A 6,513-nucleotide genomic window follows, 5' to 3' on the forward strand; every position below is an offset into this window, starting at 1 on the left:
TCTCACCAGCGCAGCCCAGAAGGTCGTGGAGCCATCCCCAGTACTTTTTTTACCTTTGGTTCCTCCTCCAACTCAGTTGAGTTCGGAGCCAGAGTGCCTGGAAGTCCTAGTGGTGGAACCGTCAGACCCGAAAACCATTCCTGGAGTTTCTGTACCGATCTCTGCTCCAACCACTTCAATGTTGTCTTCCATTGAGGGGTCTGGGGGCCGAGACTCTTTCATCAATTCCGGGGTGGAGTCGAACTGGCCCCTTGTCGGATCCAACTCTCCCACTCGGGGCTTCTGCACAGGTGAGTTCAGTGCCCACATCAACCTCGGAGCCATCCTCCTTAGTGCAGGGGAGATCTCCCGGTTCCTCGGAGTCGGAGGCTCTCCTGGCCTAGGATCGTGGTGCCTTCGAGGTGATGAGGAGCGTGCTTTCCTCTGAGAGTAGTCCAGCTGCTCTTCCCTCCAAAGGGCCATTGTCAACCTCTATTCCATCCTTCCAGCCCCAGCATAGAGAATCAATGCCCAGGGATGCCCCAATTGGTGAAACCTTCTCTTCCAAGACCTCCCCGGAACATCCCCCTGAGGAGGTCCCTCAGAAGAGGGCGTGTAAGAGGAAACACATAGACTCCCCTGAGTCTGTCGCATCAAATACTTAGAGGATTCAGAAGGGTCCCCATGGTCACCCTCTGAGGATGTCTCCTTTTCAGACATCTTAAGAGATCCTGAAACAGAGAGATGGCTGGAAAACTCTCTCCCCTTCTGAAGATGAGTTGGTGTACCTGGAGCCATTTGGTTCTCGACCTTCCACCTCTTGGGTGTCTCCACCTTTCGACCAGCTCCTGTGTGTAGTCAGTCAAAAGGCGTGGAGCTCTCCAAAGTCGGTGGAGCCGGTTCCAAGGAGGCCCAACAAATTTGTTACAGCCTCAGAAGACAGACAGTTTTTGTCCAAATGTGTCTCAGTAGATGCTATGGTGGTGATGGCGGCAACCACCAAGGAATTGGTTGAAACTTCTGCATCTGTCCACCTGCTGAATAAGGAGTCTTGAATAATGGACAGATACAGGAAGCGTATGTTCTCTTCAGTGGCCTTTACCCTTAGGTCGCTGAATTATTTATTCCATTTCACTCGTCTTCAGAGGGATCTCCTCAAGGAGCTAGGAGATTCCCTCCAAGGTGCCACAGCTGCATGGGTATCTGACAAGATAAGCTCTCAGCTTGTGACCTGTCCACCTCTGGAGGTAGTCAGGGAGAGATTATCACTGTACCCAAAAGGCTGGCTAAACATGACTCAAGACAAATGGGTACAGTCCATCATATCCAGGGGATACAACATTCCTTTCTCCCTTCCATCAAAGACCATCCCAGACATACTACCCAGTCAATGAGATCAAGCAACCTTAGAAGTTCAAAAGTTGTTAGAAAAATGAGTCATCCAAGAAATCCCCGCAGACCAAATCGGATCTGAAATTTACTCAAGGTTCTTTTTAGTTCCAAAAAAGACAAGGGACTGGAGACCAATTTTGGATCTCAGCAGACTGAACAAGTTGGTAAAGAAAACTAAGTTCCAGATGGTAACACTGCAGTCTATACTCCCTTTTCTGGGAAAAGACAATTGGTTGTGCTCCATAGATCTTCAGAATGTGTACTACCATATAAAGATGGACAGGCGATCCAGAAGATATCTATGCTTCTGGCTGGGAGCCAATCATTACCACTTCAGAGCTCTGCCCTTTGGACTCACTACAGCCCCCAGAGTGTTTACCAAATGCATGGCAGTAGTCACAGCTCACCTGAGGTGTCAAGGATTCCATACTTAGACGACTGGCTCCTGACTGCCACCACCGAGCATCTACTAACCAGGACAAGAGATGCCACCATTCATCTCCGCTCAGAACTGGGCATTACTATAAATTTAAAAAAAATCTGCCTTGTTGCCATCACAGCATATTGCCTTTATAGGGGCAGACTTAAACACAAAGACATGGTGGCAAAACTGCCTCACGAAAGAGTTCAAACTCTGTGCCATCAGGTGTCAGTATTGCTCAGGGGGAAAAAAGTGCAAACGAAAATTGTCCTCGGGGGTTCTGGGTTCGATGGCAGCTGCGATAACACTAGTCCCACTAGTGCATCTACACATGAGAATATTACAGTGGCTACTTTTTGCTCAGTGGTCTATGCAGGATTTGCCCATGTCACACAAAATCCTCATTACGAACACCTGCTAGAAGGACCTACAATGGTGGCTTAATTCCAGACAGGTCACGATAGGCAGACCATTTGTTCTTCCCCAACTGATAGCTACAGTAACCACGGATGCTTCCCAGATGGGGGAGCATTATGTGGGACAGACTGTCCAAGGGACTTGGCAACAACACAAATACCACTTGCATATCAATGTCCTAGAGATGAGGGCAGTGCTCCTAGCATTCCAGAGCTCTCTTCCAACAGGTACAATTGCAATACAAACAGACAATATGTCCGTGGTGTGGTACATCAACAAACAAGGCAGAACCAGATCCTATCCCCTCTGTCAGGAGGCTCAGAGAGTTTGGCAATGGGCAATCTCTTCTCAGCATTTTCTAACAGCAATGCACATCCCGGGAAAATCCATTGTGATAGTGGACAAGCTAGCAAACACCAATAAACGTCCACAAACAGTAGAAAATTGAAAAAACACCACAGCTCCGAAACTGGATCTGAAACCACACGTAATTTGATGTTGCTAAGTTGCTGGGTTAACAGTGAAGGGTACACCAGTACCCAAAACAAGTACACGTTTTCCAAACGAGCAAGTAAAAATGAAAGTAAAATAGGGATGTCCAGAGCAAGTTAAACGCACAATGTCCAGTTTTAATAACATTTACGAGAACTTTGTTTTTGGAAGGCTACTTTGTTTATTAAAACTGGACATTGTGCGTTTAACTTGCTCTGGACATCCCTATTTTACTTTCATTTTTACTTGCTCGTTTGGAAAACGTGTACTTGTTTTGGGTACTGGTGTACCCTTCACTGTTAACCCAGCAACTTAGCAACATCAAATTACGTGTGGTTTCAGATCCAGTTTCGGAGCTGTGGTGTTTTTTCAATTTTCTACTGATAGTGGACAAGCTAAGCAGGGCAATTCTTATGCCTCATGAGTGGTCCCTCAAACAGGAAATTGCAAACCGAATTTTTCGCAAATGGGGCCAGCCTTGTCTTGACCTCTTTGCCATGTCCATCAACTCCAAATGCAGCAGCTATTTTGCCCTAATCAACCCTCTGGGGGAGTCACCCAGGGATGCACTTGTTCACAATTGGCCCCGGTACTTCTTTATGCATTTCCCCCATTCCAATTAATACCCAAAGTTCTTCAGAAAGCCAGATCGTTGAGTTGCAAGATGATTCTCATTGCTCCTTACTGGCCTCGTCAGATATGGTTCCCCTTTCTATTGCCCCATTGTCTGGAGGAGCCTCGGATCCTGGACCCACTGCCGAATCTTCTGACTCATCAGTCAGGATCGTTCCACCCATCTCTTCAAAGCCTCCAGTTGATGGCCTGGTTACTCCACTTCCCATCTTAGCCAGGCTTCCAGATCTTTCCCTAGCAATGTGACACATTCTAGTTTCATCACACAAGAATACAACTAGGAAAATGTATGCAAGCAAATGGAAGAGGATTTCTTGCTGGGCTGACAAGAACCATATAGACCCTTTTACAGCCCCTATATTAGCATTCTTGGAATTTTTGACAGAAACATTTAATCAGGGTGCAGCAGCAGCCACAATATGAGTACAATTAGCAGCTATATCAAACTACCACATAGGAGACATGGGATCTAACAATGTCCCACAGATTATGCAAAGCCTTTCTGAGGGGTACATTCCTTTTAAGACCTCCCATAACAGAGCCACCACCTCCTTGGGATCTAAATTTGGTGCTGTTCTCCTTAATTCTTCCTCCATTCGAACCAGCCTCCTCTTGCCCACTAAAGTTCTTATTTTGGAAGACAATCTTTTTGATACCCATTACTTCTGCTAGGAGAGTTTCAGAACTGCAAGCTCTGTCTATTTATCCCCCCTATCTAATTTTCCACAACGACAGAGTGTCTCTCAGGACAAATCCTTCCTTTCTGCCAAAAGTTTGCTCTGAGGCCAATTTAAATCCGTCTATTGAGCTACCGGTGTTTTTCCCCAATTATAGCAACAAGGCAGAATATGAGCTTCACTAACTGGATGCACATAGGCAGCTACATTTCTACTTGCATAGGACAAAGGACTTTAGAAAATCTGACCAACTGTTTGTTTCATTCTCAGAAAACAGAAAAGGAATTTCAGTTTCAAAAGTGACTATCAAAATGGCTTACAGACACCATTACTTATATCTATACCTCTCAGAATAAAGAGCTGCTGGGAAAAATTAGAGGGCATTCAACTAGAGCAATGTTGACTTCCACTGCCTTTCAAGCCAGGCTTCCTTTGGATTCAATTTGTGCTGCAGCCACATGGGTTAACCCTCATGCCTTTATCACTCATTACAAATTAGATGTGGCCTCCTGGAACAGCGCATCCTTTGGTTCCACTGCTCTGCAGGGTTATTCCCTTGAACCAGCCAAGTAAGAAGGTGCTAGGGACGCTGTCCCAACCATCAAGAATGAAGGTGAGATAGGACAACATAAGATAAAGAAGTTATGCACTCACCATAAAGTTCCATGTTTGCTGTCCATAAACTCATCTTCTTTCTTGCATCCCACCCACCTTCCCCCTTCCTGGAAGCTCGAGAGGACCTTTTCTAAAATTGGCTATAAGTTCCTGATTCCCTTCAAGTCTTAGGAATTATGGGCAGAAGATCTGTTGTAGTAGTTGTATTGGGTTGCATAGTCTAGTGATTAGTTATCTCAAACGAGATTTGGGTAACAGTCGCTAGGTGTCTTGGGATAGTATTTAGCCTCGAGCCAGTGAAAGCTCTTGAGCTTTAGTATACGGCCGAGTCGGAACCAATGCTTGGTTCTGAACTCAACCATCAAGAATGAAGGCGAGATTATGGACAACAAACATGGAACGTTATGGTGAGTACATAACCTTTTTTTATGAGGAACAGATCAAAAATATAAGGCAAAAAAATAGACATTCTGTGAAAATCTGGACAGTTGAGAGGTATGATTGAAACACAAGCAAAGGCAGGCGAGTTATTAATGTTGAGAAATTTATAGGCATAGCTGGTAGTAGGTTTTGTAGTTTGTAATCAATATAACTATAAAAGCAATATATTATAAAACAGTCAAGGAAAGTTATACCATTACATACAGTAGGCAGTAGTGGGGGGGTAACCCTTATTGTTTCGTCTCGGAGGCTTAGGTTGAACCTAGTTGATTGGAGACTAGAGACAGGGAGGTTGGTCTTGGATGATATGCCGCCCTTGACAAAGGACTCTATGGTGTCCCCCTGCCCCCCCCAAAAAAAAACACTCACACAGTGTCCACCTCTCCAGACTACTTTTTTCTTTCCTTGTATTTTAGCGTACTTTTCCAGCATTTTCCCTGTATCCTTTGAAAAGATCCTAAATGGCCAAAACTGCACTGTAATAATTGAATTAAGATGGGGGTATGCTAGCCCCCCCAGCAATGGGATAAATATTTTGAGGTGCATTTTAGAGCTTTTTTTCCAACTTTTTGATTCAGTGATAGCCTGACCAAAAACACAATTAAGGAAAAACATTTGGATTATAAAGTATTAATGCCTGTTAGCTAAAAGAATGTTAAAGGTGTTGACAAAACCGATCTCTCTCTCTCTCTCTCTATATATATATATATATATATATATATATATATATATAGAGAGAGAGAGAGAGAGAGAGAGAGCAATGTGTTTTTTGTGGAGGGGAGACAAACATCAGACAACATTTAATACAGCAATGATGATCCAGATGAAAGTAGAACATAAGAAAATGTTGCTGTTGTTGGTGGGTTTTGATGCAGAGAAAGCATTCAAGAGAAAAGCTTTGGTTTTATGAGAGATATATAAAAGATCAAAGGCAAAAATTAAAGCAGGAGGGTTCCTCTCTGATAAGTTGTGTTTAAACAAAGGAACTAGGCAGTGGTGTCTTCTTTCCCTTCATTATTTGCTTTATGTTTATAGCCATTGGCAATGAAAATAAGGGACTCAGAGGTTCAAATATATGATTGATATGATAACCAAGAAAAGTTTACATTATTTGCAGATGATGATATTTTTTTACCTCATAAATCCATGGAAAGAACGTCAGTGTTATGGAATATTTTTTTACAATAATGTTATGGAATATTTTGAGACAGTTTCAAGTATTTTCAGAATATAAAATTAATGAAGATAAAACAAAGGCTAAAGCCATAGAATATGCGCCCACACACAAAATCAGTTAGCAACACCCATATTTAGTGGGACATGATATGAAGTATTTAGGAGTATGGATTAATAAGGCTTCTGTTATGGCAGCTAAGGATATGTGGTATGATACTAAACAAAAGATAATGCAAAAAATGGGAAAATGGATTTATCTGGGTGGGAAAG

Source organism: Protopterus annectens, chromosome 12.part0 (genome assembly GCF_019279795.1).
Source record: "Protopterus annectens isolate FY-2018-M chromosome 12.part0, PAN1.0, whole genome shotgun sequence".
NCBI classification, from domain to species: Eukaryota; Metazoa; Chordata; order Ceratodontiformes; family Protopteridae; genus Protopterus; species Protopterus annectens.